The following is a 17875-nucleotide window of genomic DNA, read 5'->3' on the forward strand; positions in this document are numbered from 1 at the left end:
CCTCTTGCTTTGAAAACCCCATGAAGGGGTTGCTGGAAATCAGCTGCGATTTGACGAGAGAGAGAAAGGTGGGTGCATTATGTCGACCCTTTTTCACTGTATGGTTATGTGTGAAGTCTTGGTTATGGGGTAATCATGACCACGGAGTGCATAGTCATCGCTCCAAATTAATCCGGATTGGAAAAGGAAATGTTAGATGGAACGTTTAGGTCATGAAGGAAGAGAGGTGAAGGTCTGGGGGTTTAGGTCTGTAGGAGCCCATATCGGGAAGCTTGTGCTGAGCCAAGATATTCCATCAGCCAACACACCTAACAGGACATTTTTTTCTCCAGGTTGTTGGCAACTCTAGGGAAGAGGGAAACTGCCTTTCACTAGTGAGTCAAACCCATTTTTCCTAATGGGTTCTTTGGCTTTCATTTAATTTCTCTTATTTCCTTGCTTGAAATGTGTTCTCTCAACAACAAACAGCCTAAAGTACTTCCCTGCACAAATTCCAGGTTTATTAGAGCCAAAACTTTGTCTGACAGCTTCCCCCAGTGAGGTGTGCAACTTTTGACCGTGTCTCATAATGTACTAGGGATAAACAGTAAGGAGTGGACAGTACCAGGAGAACTAGGTAGCAACCAGGTATTTTCACACATTACTGGTACGTCTTCAGTCACTTTACTGATCACTCTTTAAGTATGCCTTTGCCGCTGACCCCTGATCTGGGGGAAGCCAGAAAAGAAAGCCATGGAGTAATTTTTCTTTTGAGGACCAACAGTGTGTAAGCTTTTTGCTTCTTCCAAACTATTCATCTGCCTGGATGTTTTTAAAAGGGGGGAGGGGAGCTGAAGCTGCAGGTCTTGATCTTAAGGCCTGGCCTTGTAGAATCCTGCATGGAAAGATGAGTGGGTACAATGATTTGAAATGGCACTGGGCTCGGTGCCTCCTTGGCCTTCAGGGAAGAAGGGGGTGGGGAAGGAGCCAACTGAAATGCAAAAGCCAGTAGTTCATTAAATATCTCGCTAGCATCTAATGGAACACACAGGTCCCTTTAAAGGTTGAGAACAGAGGGAAAATGTGGTAGTCATAGTAATTTACAATACCGGACCAGACTCGCAGGCCCATTCTTGTCCTCTTCCAGGGATTCTCAACCTCTCCTGGACGGGGCTGCCTCTCTCTCTTTTCCGCTGCCACCATCTGACCGTTATAGGATTTGCTCACTGGGGTGGGCATCAGCTCCCCCCCCCCAGCATCCCTTTCAAATCCTGAGGCCTAATCCAAACTGGATACTATTACTTTGTGTTGGGGAAAGTCCCTTAAACTTTAAGCACAATCTTTTGCTAGGCTCTTTTATCACAGACTATTTCTATGCCCTCCCATCAGAGTCCTGATGGAGGCGGCTTACAATTAAACACCACAATATTAACACACAAGCCATTAAAACACAAGTTGTTGTTTTTTAACATCCAGCCTGATGAAGACTTCTGGAGAATTCAAAAGCTGGCACACTGTTTTGTGTTATTTTGGTCGATCCTAATAAACAGTACTATTACATGGCTTTTTATTATTTTTTTGGAGGTTTTTTTTTGCTTTGATAAAATGTTTAAAAAGATCTATGCAGCCTATGGACCTGCAACCTCTTTCAACCCCAGGAAGTGGTAATAATGGTGCAAGGAGAATAATGGACTTATTCCAGTTGACAACATTTATCTGCTGGTGAAGCAAACCCCCCCCCATCGGTGGCAGCTCACCTTTGTGCCGTGTACCTGGATATACTCTTAAACGTATCAGCCTGTGCCTTCAAGCCTCAGTGGAAGCAAATGAATGATGCGCAATGACAGCTTGCAATGCAAAAGGAAAGGCAGAATGATCCACACTATTTTACAACATTCAGTCTTACCGCTATGATACCATAAGAAATAAAATCATTTAAACAGGATGCAACATTTTAACTCAGTCCATGGAATAACCCAGATTTTATTATTCACCCATTCTTAAAGATGGAAATAATATTTCCCATAAGGTTAGGGATATAAGAATCTTAAAAGTCACTTAAAAAAGAAATATTTGTAATCTATAATTCCAAATGTTGGGTCGAGAATATTTTATATAAAAGCACATTCAAATTTACATTTTGCAGACAGTTTACATTTTGCAATGGCAACAGGTATATAAATAAAATTTAAAAGTACAACTAATGCATTGAATACGACGCATCCAAACTATCTCAATCATCTAAACGATATATATGCTTATATTATCAGAATTGCCTCATTGTATTAAACGGGTCTTACTCGCTCACAGGATGTGCTCGTAAGTCTGCAATTTTAGAAAAGTGTTACCAGAATAATACCTGTTTAACATGCAATACACAGTTGTAGTAGGCAAGAAATCCTTTGCTGTTACTTGTATTCATTTGGCTTTCTTTTTGTGCCACAGTTCCAGCTTAAATGGCAACTGCTAAAGTAATTAGCACCTAATATTGTCAGATATGATAGATGGAGTGGTTTTCAAAAGATCTTCTTGAGAACTGAGGGGTTTTTTTTTTGCTTTGGAAGCTTATCAGAGGTTTCTTAATGAAAAGGACAGCTTGAAGTCTGCGTGTTCCCTGACCCCCACCAATGATCTTTCTGAGCAATCATAGCCCCAGTGGAATGTTCAGTGTGTTATGGGGTACATTCTTAGGATGGAATTGCTCACTGAATATAATTCCATAATAATTTTTCCTACTTTAAAAAACCCAGAAGCTGAAGGGGCTGCAGTTTATAGGGGGAGACCAACATACAAGGAAGGAGCTATTTAACTCCTTCCCTTTGTGTGGTTTTCCAGCCACAAATTGCCATCCCACTACACTGCTTTTACTCTGTATAGATTTTAAAACTGTTTCCACAACATGGGCACAACATTCCGCAACATGGGCATTGTGGAGAAAGGCGATTTTTGGCAGGGAAACAGCACAAGAGCAAAGAGTTAAATAGCTTCTCTTCCCCCATACCAATCTCCGCCATAAGAATATAAGAAAAGCCATGCTGGATCAGAACAAGGGCCATCAAGTCCAGCAGTCTGTTCACACAGTGGCCACCAGGTGCCTCTTGGAAGCCCACCGACAAGACAACTGCAGCAGCACCATCCTGCCTGTGTTCCACAGCACCTAAAATAATAGGCATGCTCCTCTGATTCTAGAGAGAATAGGTATTCAGTGTGAAAAGCATTCAGTGTAAAAAGTATTCCGTAAAGATAGAAAGTCCATGCTATAACTATGCTGTGCTATTGCAAAGGAGCTCTCAGTATTGTCAAATACTTAATACCATTGCATGCTAATTACCAAATACTGCAAATTATTTATTTTATTTATTAAGAAAATGTATGTCACTTTTCCAGAGACCTGCTCGAGGTGCCTTACCACTAATGAAATAAAACCATTGAAACACAAGCATCAAAACCAAAGCCATTAAAATATACCAGTATTTACACCAGTTAAAAAAACAGGCCAATACTATCAAAGCACCACCAATAAAAACAACAACAGGCCAACCCAACACCATTAAAACAAGAATATCAAGTGTCAGCTATCCAATTTTAAACTTAAGTATCACTGCATGTTAGAAAACATAGCAACTATGCAGGGAACACAGGGAGAGTGTCCTGAGAATAACTAGAGAATCTTCTACATCCAATTAGGGGAGGGGCCGGGGCTCAGTGGTAGAGCCTCTGCTTGTCATGCAAAAGGTCCCAGGTTCAATCCCTGCATCTCCAGTTAAAGGGACTAGGCAGGTAGGGGATGTGAAAGACCTCTGCCAGTCTGAGTAGACAATACTGATTTTGACGGACCGAGGGTCTGATTCAGGATAAGGCAGCTTCATGTGTTCATGTGTTCAATTCATAAAGTAGAATTGCCATTGGAAGGAAATTTGTAACAGCTCTTTCAGAGCCTAAACTGAAATACCTTATAGAATTGAGGTGAAGTGCTTTAAACCTAAGTACGACAAATCTAAGAATTATTCAAACAAATGTTAGAAGAAATTGTCAAGAAAGGCAACTGTCATACTGCCATTTTAAATTGTGTTGAGTTCTTGGGAAAGATTTACACTTCAATGTAAATGCTTCAATGAAATGAATGAGATCAATTAAATGAATGAGATCAAGGCTGCAGTCCTAAGCATGTGTGCGTTTGAAGGTAAATCCTCCTGAAATAAATTTCTCCTATATTCAGTTGAACAAGAATGAGATCAGGTGGCATGGCTGCAATCCAAAAGCTGCCTTAAATGGATCACATTTCTGAATCTTGTACATTGGTTAGGTTGGTTGGAATACGTCCATATTCTTCCATTATCTTGATTCCCCCCCATGCTGAAACTCACGGCGTATGGATTTTATATTTTAAACAGAAATTTGCCAACAAAAGGACCATGTCAAATTAGATCAGAAAGAGGAAGATTACTTTGATCCTTTGGTTTTCATACTCAAGCATCTTTCAAGAAACCGTCCTTCAATTCCTATTCCAGAATGCACAGACGTGCCAACTTTGTATGCTCTGTATTATAAACTTTCAGTCCTAGTTCAAGAGTCTCCAGTGGATCTGGCAGGTTAAGAAATAATTCAGCTTTTAATAATGCACCCAGAGTTCTTGCTAGGATACTTAGGATAGTTCCAAACAAATTCTTCAGAACTTGCTGTCCATTCTGCTTTGTTTTAAGGGAGCGTTTTAATGGAATATCAGTGCTTGGCCCCATGTATTATGGCCTGAAAACAAAAACTCCAAACATTTGATAATGCTGGCAAAGATACCATTTATATGTGCTGATTGATTTTGCAACTGGGAAAGGAGACATCTTAGGAAGCTGGGAATTTCATGGAAGGGACTGTAGTGATAAAATGACAGCATTCCGATGTCTCCTAACCTTCATTTCTGCTTTTCCAGCCACAAGATGACCTTTCCCTCAGATTTTAAAAAATATTTTGTTGAGAAATGTTCAAAGCTACCTTATGGCTGGTAAGCAACATACTGACACTGGGACCAGATTGTCAAACACCCCTTCATTCCATCATTCAAGAAAGAACATTGCGACAAGGGGGAACCACTCCGGCTGTTCTTGGTGGCCACTCTGTTGTGGAGGCTCTTATTCTTCCTCTGCTGTTGTCCTTAGACTGCAGAACAGAGGCAGAAAGGCCAGAAAAATCAGGGTCTTAGGATAGTTCCACCCCTTCTATCCAAGAAAGGCAAGGAGACAAAGAACCGTTCTGGCACAGTGGTTTGAATATTGGACTCAGATCTGGGAGACTTGGGATCAAATGTCCTCTCTATCATGAAGCTCACTGGGTGAATTTAGGCTAGTCCTACTTTCTTGGTCTAAAATTTTCAGCCCTGAGCTCCTTAGAAATAGGGTGGGAGAAAATTTAGACTGATAGAAAATCACCCTATCTTAACGCTATTCTGACCATTAACCTGTCATCTTCCCTTCTTCCCTTGTCTTTTTATACTGTAAGCCTATGGGCAAGGCCTATCTCAATTCAGGTGATTTGTTGGAAATGTCGGCTATAAATAGAACAATCAAACATCTAATCAATAACCCATCCTATACCTGCCTGCTAACTCCCACAGCCAGATCTGGCACATCAGAGCAGGGATCCCCAGCGCAGTACTCCTGGTCACCATGAGAGCCAGCATGGTGAGGTAGTTTAAGAGGGTGAACTCTAATTTGGAGAATTGGGTTTGATTCCACATGAGCAGCGGACTCTAATCTGATGAACTCGGTTGGTTTCCCACTCCTACACATGAAGCCAGCTGGGTGATTTTGGGCTAGTCACAGTTCTCTTAGAGCTCGCTCAGCCTCACCTACCTCACAAGGTGTCTGTTGTGGGGAGAGGAAGGGAAGGCAATTGTAAGCCGGTTTGAGATTCTTTAAAGGTAGAGAAAATTGGGGTATAAAACCCAATTCTTCTTCTTCTTCTTCTTCTTCTTCTTCTTCTTCTTCTTCTTCTTCTTCTTCTTCTTCTTCTTCTTCTTCTTCCTACCAATGTCTTTTATTGTGCTCTCTTCCTTTTCCCACAAAGCATCTCTTCCCCAAACCAAAAACTCCACCTCTTTAGAGAAGCTGCTTCAGAAGAGCCCAGGAGGCATCAACTTTGTCTATTCAGGAAGTACTCATTAAGGAAACAGCTGTCTCCATCACAGGAGGACATTTGGCTTGGAACCTCCCGACCTGCCTTGTAGCCTTCTGTGGGTTACTTCCATTCCCCTTCCTGGCAGCCATTTTGTGGTGGAATTCGCTACATGTTCTCAGAATTTGAAAAGTCCCCACAAACTCAACAGGTTTGGAGACCTTCACTTCAGAGGAAGGAAAAAATGGTGTTTCTGATGTTTAATGAAGAAAATACTCAGTACATTATGTTAAAGTTAGTTCTATTTAAAAGAACTGGGATGCACTTTTATTTTTGTAAGGACTAAAACACCTGACTGATTGACCCCATAGTTCTAATAATAATTTTACATGAGATTTGCATTGTTTCAAAAGCTAGAAGTATTTAGGTTCATTAAGTTGGACAGAGGTTTTGGCATTCTTGAGGGATGATCACATCTGGTGTGAAATGTTGGTGGCATTGGGTGGGAGAACCACCATTCTGCCTTCCTTAAATAACACATCTAGTTTCCTGAACTTGGGGCTGAAAGTGATGTGGAGGTGGCATGACCCCTGCGCTGGTGTATGTGCCCTCTTATTACCGAATAAGGGCCACTTACGCTGGCACGAGGAGCCCCGTGGCGCAGAGTGTTAAGCTGCAGTACTGCAGTCAAAAGCTCTGCTCACGACCTGAGTTCGATCCCAACGGAAGTCGGTTTCAGGTAGCCGGCTCAAGGTTGACTCAGCCTTCCATCCTTCCGAGGTCGGTAAAATGAGTACCCAGCTTGCTGGGGGTAAAGGGAAGATGGCTGGGGAAGGCACTGGCAAACCACCCTGCAAAGCAAGTCTGCCTTGGAAACGGTGGGGATGTGACGTCACCCCATGGATCAGGAATGACCCGGTGCTTGCACAGGGGACCTTTACCTTTACGCTGTCACGGGGGGCATGTCTGTCTGTCTCTGTCTGTCTGTCTGTCTGTCTCTCTCTCTCTCTCTCTCTCTCTCTCTCTCTCTCTCTATCTATCTATCTATCTATCTATCTATCTATCTATCTATCTATCTATCTATCTCTGTCTATTGTGACTGGAAGTGATTTTCCAAGATTGCAAGCAGAGCAGAGATCTTTCCCAGCTCTTCCACCTAAGATTTGTATTCAGATGTATTTTTACCATTTAAGCCAGTGGTTCCCAAAGTGGGCAGTACCACCCCCTGGGGGCAGTGGGTGCCTAGGGGGGCACTAAGGGGCAAGGGGGCAGTAGAGGTGGGTTCCTTCAATTGTGTTGTTGGACAGGGTAGGGGGCACTGGGGTTGAGTTTGTGGAACCAAGGGGGCAGTGGCCTGAAGGGTTTGGGAATCTCTGATTTAAGCCATCTGTCTTCTTCACTTTGCAAACTGTGAGTCTTGGATAAATGCAGTAGAGGGAATTATGACCCATGACAGGAAGGCACTTAGACACAGATCTTTCCTGTCTTCCCCTCCCCAGCCACTTCCTAAAATTTCCCAAAAACTGATGCTAGGGATTGTGGGAGCCTCTAGTACAGGGATGGGGAACATCAGGCCCGGGGGCTGTATGCGGCCCCCAAGGACATTTTTTGTGGCCCTTGGGAGCTCTGGGGCCTCGCCGCAGAGGGCGGCCCTCCCTGAGGGTGTTCCTGGGGCCACGGCTTGCAGGGGTGGTGCGGAGCCCTTTGGACCTCCTCTCACCGACTGACGGCTGTTGGTCGGTGAGAGGAGGGAGAGGGACGCTCCCCCCAAGGCTGCCCCCTATAGCTGCAGCGTGCAGGAACGCCGGGGAACACTGTAAGCCCCTCTTGCTGCCTGTCAGCTGTTGAGCAGCGAGAGGGAGGGGGGGATAAGAGGCCCATGGCTCCCAGCGGCAGAGCATGTGAGCAGGAGCTGATCGGGCTTTGGGGGGGCCTTTTGTGGAATCTGGGGGTGAGAGGGCATGGAGCCTGGGGCCAGGTCATGTGGGGCCGGCGGATGTGTGTGTGTGTGTGTGGGAAGGCTTTTCTGTCTCCCTCTCTTTCTGTCTCTTTGTCTGTCTCCCTCCGTCCTTTTCTTTCTCCCCCTCTTTCCATTTTTTTCTCCCACTCTCCCTTTTCCTCTTTCATGGCAACCCTAGCCTTTCCCCCCCACCGAGAGATCTACACCTGGTATGGCCCCCAAATGATGTTATAAATGTGGAAATGGCCTTTGGCAGGAAAAAGGTTCCCCACCCCTGCTCTAGTACAAAATGACATGGGATGGCTGCAACAAAGAAAAGGGGGGGATGGCGCATCCTCTTTCCACCTCATCCCTCATGCAACCATCAGAACTCTGGAGGTAGAGGAGGGAGCAGGGAGACTTTGCCTGATTCTTCCTTTTCACTGTGCCCCCATGCTGTTTTCTGCTATAAGGCTTCCCTGCCCAAGCATCAGCTTTTGGGGGCTGTTTGGAGAAGAGGAAGGTGGGAAAGACCTGATTTGTGTGCAAGGGATCCAGTTTAGCTTCTAGGGCTGACATTTAGGTAACCACAACACAAAGACAACAATATGATAACAACCATAGGTGAAGATAGTTGGGTTAGAAATGTACATTTTTAGGGTCATCCTGGCTTTTCCACTTGCCCTGACCTGGATAGGACAGGCTAGCCAATCTCATCAGATCTTGGAAGCTAAACAGGGTTGGCTCTGGTTAGTATTTGGATGGGAGGCCACCAAGGAATACTAGAGATGCTACACAGAGCCAGGCACCTCTGAACATCTCTTGCCTTGAAAACACTACGAGGTTGCCATAAGTTGGCTGCCACTTGATGGCAAAAAATATATATTAAAAATTGCAAACTTTTAATGTTAAGTAAAGAGGGGAAAGCTAACAATGTGCTGGGAATTATTTTAACCCTCATTAGGTATACTTAATTAATGAACTGAAGCACAAAGTGTGATTAGATTAATAGTTTGAGAATCACATAAGTGGTAAAATTGTATTACGCAGCTGGAATTGTAAATTGCAAAATCCAGCTTTTTTAAAAACTAGGGCCAAGTTATTTGGGTCTCTTAGGCCTCATTTATATCAGCATAGCCCTTTACATGCCAACAATATCATACGCATTATTTTAAAAGGCTAGCTCCCCCCCACCAATTATAAATCACTGGACTCAATGACCTGAGCTATTTTGAAAATATGGAAATACTTGGCCATCTCATACTTTAATACAATTGTACGCATGAGTAATACTAAAGACAATGTTATCCAGATGGCATCCAAACCACTTTTTGTTGACCAGTACTGCTAGTGGATTATTGGAAAGTATAGAAAATAACATGGTATTAGATGCTATGAAGTGCCAAAAAAGTCACTCATGAAAGTAGAGTTTCTTTTGCATTCCCCATCCACAAGCAACCACTTTTGTCTCACAAAAAGTTGATGACAGAGAATGGGGGTTTGTATGGATAAAAGCCGTGGGGATAGAGGAGGAGAGGGAAATAAGAAGAAAAAATTGGCCCTCTTGGCTTTTCTACTGGCAAGCCTTCCCCTGGTTCACTGCCAGAAGAGGTAGAGAAGGGTGGTTTTGCTGCTTTTTCCTCTTCACTGCAGCCACCCATCTTGCAGAAGCCACCCATCTTTTATCCATGTGGTCCCTCAGACCCTTCAGCTTTTCATAGGTGCAAAGGGATCACTGAAGGAGGAAGCAAGCAGGAAAGATCCACAGCCACAAATGCCTTGCTCTTGAGCACTGCCATGAGATGATGCCAAAAATTGAAGAAGGGATACGGCCGTTTCGAATTCTTTGGCTTTACATTTCTTCATCAGTCCCTCCTTAGACAAAAATCAGTCATCATGTAATATCTCCAGCTTACATATTGCATGTTTGCTAAAAATTCAAGCAGGATAAATTTTAACCAGTTCCCACGTAGGGTAACACAGTTGTGATTGATGTATATTACAACTTGATTGTTGTAATATACATTGTACATAGTAGGATAAATAATAGAGCTTTTTTTTTTGAAATTTTTTATTGGTTTTTATAATATAAATTTTCCATGTTGACAAACAACAATAAAAATAATATAAAAAACTAAATCATAAGTAATGTTGTTATAACTATTTAAGTACTTAATAAAATAAAAAATAAAGGAAAATTTGTTGACTTCCCCATCACCTCCGTCCGCCTCTTAATAAAGTATTCTATCCCATCGTGATCTGATCTGATCTTAATTATTCTTATATCTCAGTTAAATTTCAATCACAATATTCTATTAATATAGTTAATTACACTTCTTTATGTTAGCAATATCATCTAGATCAGATTAAAAGGTACTCTTCCATTTTCCCCAATCCTAGTTCATATTCACAATATTTCATCCAAGCCTCCCATTCCCCCATAAATTGAACATTGTCCTTTTGGTTTAAAGTAGCTGTAAGTTTTGCCATTTCCACCAGTTCAAACATTTTCATAATCCAGTCTTTTTCCCCAGGAGTGTCTGCCCCTTTCCATTTTGCTGCATAGAGCAGTCTTGCAGCTGTTGTCGCATAGATAAAAAAAGTCCTTTGTATTAACAAGTCATCAGGTATCATACTTAATAGCATCATTTCTGGTGTTTTGGGTATGTTTTTTTGTACTATTAGTCTTATTTCATTATAAATCATGTCCCAGAAATCCTTAGCTTTGTCACAAGTCCACCACATATGATAAAAGGAACCAACTTCTTTATTACATTTCCAACATTTAGGGGATGTCACTTTATAAATCCTTGCAATCTTCTTAGGTGTTAAATGCCATCTATACATCATTTTATATATATTTTCTCGAATTGACTACGCATTTATTCCTTTCAGGTCTTTAGTTGTGACTCTATGTTATATGTTGTAGCAATTTATATAAATATTTGCACTTTGTTATATTCATTCGCTCCTGTGCTGATTTCCAAACCTCCAGGTAATAGCAGAAGATCTCCTGCTATTACAACTGATCTCCAGCCAACAGAGATCAGTTCACCTGGAGAAAATGGCCACTTTGGCCATTGGACTCTATGGCATTGAAGTCCCTCCCCAAACCCCGCCCTCCTCAGGCTCCGCCCCAAAAATCTCCCGCCGATGGCAAAGAGGGACCTGGCAACCCTACTGCTCAGCATCTTGTGCAAGCAGAAAACAGTTCAGGATATGCTATGTCTAATTTAGCGCAAGGGGCTAGCTTGAGCTCCCCCCGCCCCTCTCTCTTGATTGCAAAAGAACCATAGACAGGAGGAAACCTTGGCCATGATAATGATTCAAACAAATTAATGGTACCACTGGGATAAAAAGTTTTTTTGTGGGGGGGGGCATATTCCAGCACTTAATGGACACCTCACATAACAAAACCATCAAATTAAGCATTGACTGTTTATTAGGAAAAAATGTTAAATTTCACAAAATCTAGAATCTGTTACTAGAACTCAAGTTTCTGGATCAGTTTTTTGAATCTGCAACACCATGTGAGTTTCGCTACATTTCTGATGGGGATTCAAAATGAACCATGAAAATAAGGGCACACTAAGAACCACATACATGAGCCTTTGATGACTATCATAAATCAGTCACTAACCCATGACATTTTGCCTCAAGCACTCAAACGGGTGAAGAAGTGAGCTGTGGCTCACGAAAGCTCATACCCTACCAGAAAATATTTTTGTTAGTCTTTAAGGTGCTACTGGTAGGGCTGTCAATTCGGTTCGGCCCGAACTGAAAATCAGCTGAATTTCCCTTGATTCGGCGGTTTTTAGTTCGGGAGGAACCGAACTCAAAACTGGCGGGCAACCGGGGGGGCCGAATTCAGCGAGTTCGGGAGTTCGCGAATAAATTCGGCCAATTCGGGGCCTTCAGTAAGCAGCATAACCTTCAGTAAGCAGCATTCTCCTCCCCCGGCCAATCGGTGGCCAAGCTGGGTCTTCTTCTGGCCAATCAGTCAGGATTGAGTACTGGAGGAATCAGCTGATGTGCGGCCGGCCGGGGAAAGAGAGAGAGAGAGGGAAATCCTCATGTGTGTGTGAGGGGGTGCTTGTGCACATTCGCTCCTTTCCGTGGCTGCAGGGGGCGCATTTTTTGGGGTACCGACCCCAAACTTTCAGGGGATATTCAGACAGGTTTTCTTAAGAGACCACCCAAGTTTTGTAAACATTGGGTCAGGGGGTCCCGAGATATGGGCTCCCCCCCTTTTTCTTTCCATGGCTGCAGAGGGCGCATTTTTGGGTGTGCCGACCCCAAACTTTCAGCGGAGCATCAGACAAGGCTTCTTAAGATACCCCCCAAGTTTTATAAACATTGGGTCAGGGGCCCCCAAGATATGGGCTCCACCCCTTTTTCCTCTCCCCCCTTTTCCATTTTCGTGGCTGCAGGGGGCGCTTTTTTGGGGGTGCAGCCCCCAAACTTTTATCATAGCTTCAGAGAATCCCTCTTAAGAGACCACCCAAGTTTTGTAAAGATGGGTTCAGTGGGGGCTGAAATATTGGCTCCCCCCTTTTCTCTTTCCGTGGCTGCAGGGGGCGCATTTTTGGGTGTGCCGACCCCAGACTTTCAGCGGAGATTCAGTCAAGGCTTTTTAAGAGACCACCCAAGTTTTGTAAACATTGGGTCAGGGCCCCCCGAGATATGGGCTTTCCCCTTTTCCCTATTGGGATGAATGGATCACCCTCGAGAGATGCATACATATGGATCTTATATTGGATACAAATGGAATCATATTGGATTACCCAGCCTCCCAGCCCCTCCTGCTGGAACAGAAGACAGCCACAGTAAGACCCCTTTGGGGGCTTTAATCTATATTTTTTCTTTTCTGTGTGTGTGTGTGTGGGGGAAAGCAGAGTCTGTGTGTGTGTGTGGGGAGGGAGCAGTTTCTTGGGGGAAGCCAAAGGGGGCTTTTGCCAGTTCTGCCTGGGGTGTGTGTTCCCCCTCCAGTCTCTCTCTCCCTGGTTTGAGGGGGGGCTTCATTTTTATTCTTCAGGTTTTTCCTCATTCATAAGATCAGTTAGGTTATTTTGATGCTTGCTCAAAACTGGTTTTCAAATGGTGACTTAAAGAATGCATCTGCCTGGTCCCAAGTCCAATGCAAAAGGAGAAATTCCACCCCCTCCTGCTCATTATGCATAGCTAGCTGCCTCTGTCCCTTTCCATGGTATGCAAACTCCCAGGTGTCAGGTGTTGCTTTGCACTGTTGCAAAGGTGTTGCATTGCGTGCTTGTGTTGCTTTGCAGTTGTATTGTTTTGCAAAATTCTTCACACCTGCCCCGCCCTTTGCATGTTTGCAAAGGTGTTGCTTTTCAGTTGTGTTGCTTTGCAAAGTTCTTAGCACCTGCCCCGCCCTTGCTCTCATCAGCTGTTTGTCGGGCCGGGAGCTTTGTGCCTGGGCGGCAAGCTCTGCTGAGAGATACACATTAAGGGTGGGGGGGACCCCTTTCAGGTCCCATATCTCAGCCCCCCCTGACCCAATCTTTACAAAACTTGGGGAGTCTTTCAATATACGTCCTTTGAAGCTCTGCTGAAAGTTTGGGACCTCTAAGCCCAAAAATGCTTCCCCCAGAACCGCGGAAAGGCGCGGTTGTGTTTTTAATGGCTTTATTCGGCCGAATTTTTTTTCCGAACTTTGAATTCCCGCCGAATTGAACGGATCCGAAGTGGGGGAGTTCGGACTTCAGCACGTACCGAACCCACAAGGGCCAAATTCGGCCGAATCCGAACTGTACCGAATTTTTTTTTTTTTGACAGCCCTAGCTACTGGACTCTTGCCCTTTTCTACTCAAACAGTGGTCATCTGTCCATTACTTAAAACTACCCCTAAATTTAAAAAAATGATGTAGTTATTGCCCGGTCTTTTATCTACCCTTTCTAAACAAAGTGATTAAGAGAGCTGTAGTGGACCAACTCCAGGTCTTCCTGGATAGCTCATGGGCCCTAGATCCTTTCCAGTCTAGTTTCAGGCTGGGACAGAGACGGCTCTAGTGGCTTTAGTTGTTGACCCCTGCCTCATTGTAGACAAGGGTCATGCTTCTTTGTTGCTCCTCCTGGATCTGTCAGCAGCCTATGGTACAGTATACCACACCATACCTGTTGAGGTGTTTGGAAGCAGAAGGAACAATTTTAACCAGTCCAAGGCATATCCCCGACACCAGCATTATAGTTGTAGAAGCAAGTTAATGCAGTTGCAAAAAACCACTTTCTTCCAACTCAGTCAAGCTCACAAGATGGCCCCCGACCTTGATTTGGCTGATCTGGCAACCTGGACCCATTCCACGGTAACATCAAGACTAGACTACTCTACATAGGTCTCCCCTCGAAGTCAATTCGGAGACTTCATTTAGTTCAAAACACCTCAGTTAGGTTATTATTGGGAGCTTGGTGGAACATGCATATCACTCCCATTCTGCAGTCACTCTGTTGGTTGCTCATCAATTACCAGGCTCAATTCAAGGTACTGACTATCACATACAAATCTCTCTTATCTATAGGACTGCCCTATGCTCTGCCATGACAGCTTCACTCGCCCCAGCAGGGCCTTCTGCAGGTACCATCCTGTAAACAGGCAAATTCGATAACCACCCGTACTCGTGCATTCTCTGTTGTGGCCTCCACAATATCAAATGGCCTCCCTGACGAGATTAGGAAGGTTCCCACTATCCTGGCTCTCCCCAAACTATGCAAAATGGAATTATTCAAGAGGGTTTTCCCACAGGTGAATATGGCTGTAATGCAATGAAATGGCTGGAAAGCTGCAGTGGTAATGGATATGGACTGTGGCCTACACTACTGTATTGCTATTATCATTGTAAGTATGCACCAGACAAGATAGTTTCTATACTAATTAATGTATCATGTTTAAAAGCTCATGCTTTTTTTCAGCTGTTTGAGAATTCTGTTTGTTTTCAGATTTCTGTAGTCCAAACCTATCACATTGTTCATTGGATGTTTCATTCTGTTGATTGTATTTGACTTACATTATGTAATGCACCTTGAGTCTCGGTGGGACGACGACGATAATAATATTCAGATTCAGATTTATTAATATGGCAAAGCCATTAAAATATTCATATAAATTAAAAGATACAGTATCTAAACTATGGGATATATAATTCTTAAATAAATTGAACAAATTACTATTAGCGAAAAACCTCATATTAATATAAAATTTTTCGTTTTAGGTTAGATTGCCAAGCTCCTGATGATGATAATAATAACAATTATAATGATAACCATAATGATAATGATAATAACCCAAAATCCATATTTCCCATCAAAACAAAATTTCAGTTTTATTAATTGCATATTTAGCTTGTTATTGAGCCAAAAACAAACGAACTCCAAAATAGTTTACAACAATTTAATATGTTGCTATAAATACAATTCAATACATTATACATTGGAAAGAAGTTCTTGGTGAGGTTTGGCTCCAGGTCCAAGGGAGGAGTGAAAGGCTGCTGCTAGTCCTTTCTCTGATGGTCTCTCTCTTGAGGTCTGAGGCAAGGTGGAGGGGAGGGGCTTAGCCAGAGTTGGTTCCAGACCCATTGGAGGGGTGCCTGATTGCTACCTCCCACCTTTGGCCCCATTGGTGGCCACTGAGATCTCCGTTGAAACCGGGGCCAGACAGGGTGAAGGGATGTCTAGCTGCTTGCTTCTCCCTCCTCCTGACGGTCCCACTGATGGCATTTGGAGGAATGCCTAGCTGCTTTCTCTTGCTTATCTCAATTGGGGCTTTTCAGTTTTGTACTGTTAATGATCTGTGGTATGTGAACATACATATTTTGTTTATTTTTTCCCTTTATGTTCCAACATTCAGATTTTGACAAAGTAATTTACAATAAATAATAATCATGTAATTGTAAAAAAAATGGTACAAAACCACAATAAAAGCACAGAAATGAAAATGTATTGCCATTGGCTACATAAATAAACTTTTAAACAGCCAACTATCTAAAAACAGCAATATACTAGTTGTAAACTTTCAAATGCATGAATTGCTAGAGCTGCAATTCTATGCACTCTTAATCAAGGGGCAAATCCCATGGAACTCAGTGGGACTTACTTCTAAGTAAACACTGAGCTGTCAAATAGTACTCAAATATTTGCATGGTTTAAAAAAAATTGGAAAATGCTTTTAAGTTTGTGTTGAGCTTTGGCCTTCAGTATAGTGAACACACAAACCTTCTTGTATGTAGAACTGGTATGGCATAAAATATTTTGCTTTAGGCATAAATCACAGGCATTTGCCCATCAGACATTTAGTTCAGGAGAAAGCCTGGCTTAATGAAAACTCCGCTGTTGTTTTTTATATATATTGGCAATGCAATTTTTAAATTCAGGAGTACATCACGGAAATCATTTCATGAAACCCTGCTCATAATCTTTTGCAAACCTCTTTCAATAAACTCGGTGAATATATTGATAGCAAAGAAAGCTGCATAGGGCCCCGAGTGAATGACTCTTCATTAAGCAGAGCAGAGAATTGGAAAGTATCAATTTTGTTCCAAATGGTACCCCACGGTGAATAATTATGGCCGAGCTGTAAACCCCTTAAATGCTACAAGGCTCCAGTATAATGAAACACATAGGTGAAATTTACAGAACGCATATATTGAACATTTACTCTTGAAAATGCATTGCTTTTCCTTCTGAAATTTGTATTTTTCCCAGAGGACCCGTAAGTGCAAGAACTTGAGATTAACCATCTCAAATGAACTACTGCTGTTGTTATCACTGTATATCTCCTCAAACTAAAAAAGCTTAATTGTGCTTGTGTATGTTTGTATACATGGAAAACATTTCTTTGGCAAGGTCTGAATTGAATCTTTATTTGTTGCTTTCTTTGATCATATAGAACTTCCAAACACACAACTTACCTCTCATTCACAACTATGTTTAGCCAGGGAGTCAGTTAGATTAATAGATTGAAATTAAAATATCCTGAGGTGGAAGAATGTACTGTACCACTTCAGGTTGATAAGTGAAAAACTAGCATGGGAAATGAACAGATTGGATAGAATTTCCCTTCCTGATGCACTATTTTTTCCTTTGCAGAGAATGTTTACAAGGAGCAACATAAAAAATGTGACCCTTCCTACCTCCTGTTGAAGTGGTAAAGCCCATTCTACCTTTCACATTCTGTATGCCTGGTAAGGTTGGTGGCAATAGATCTCCCAGCATTACATCTCTAGGCTACAGAGATCAGTTCCCCTGGAGAAAATGGTTGTTCTGGAGGGTGGACTCTATGGCATTATACCTTGCTGAGGTCCCTCCCCTCCCCAAACCCCACCCTCCCAAGGCTCTGACCCCAAAATCTCCAGGAATTTCCCAACCCAGAGCTTTTCCTTCACAACTATTGTTGCATTCATGTGAAAATATGTGCAGATTTAATTGATTAAAACTCATAAAGTTAATTGACTAACACTGTTAAAAACTTGGTGCCAGTCTTATTATTTGCTCATTGTTGCTCTTCAAGGATATTTGTTAGGGTTGGCAACTTCAAGATGGGGTCTGATGTTCTTCCAGAACTGATCTCTAGACTACAGAGATAAACTTCTTTAGAGGAAATGGTGGGTTTGGAGGGTGGACCTCCTCTGCTCCCCATACTCCACCCTTCCCATGAACCACTCCCAAATCTCTAGGAATTTCTCAAGCTGGAGATGGCAACCCTACTATGAGTGTAAAAGTTTTTTTGGTTTTTTTTTAAAGATTACATTAAATAAATAATAGAATCATAGAATTAAAAAGTTGAAAGGGGCCTAAGGACCATTCAGTCCAACCCCCTACACAATGCAGCATGTACTA

The sequence above is a fragment of the Euleptes europaea genome, chromosome 6, assembly GCF_029931775.1.
Source record: "Euleptes europaea isolate rEulEur1 chromosome 6, rEulEur1.hap1, whole genome shotgun sequence".
NCBI classification, from domain to species: domain Eukaryota; kingdom Metazoa; phylum Chordata; class Lepidosauria; order Squamata; family Sphaerodactylidae; genus Euleptes; species Euleptes europaea.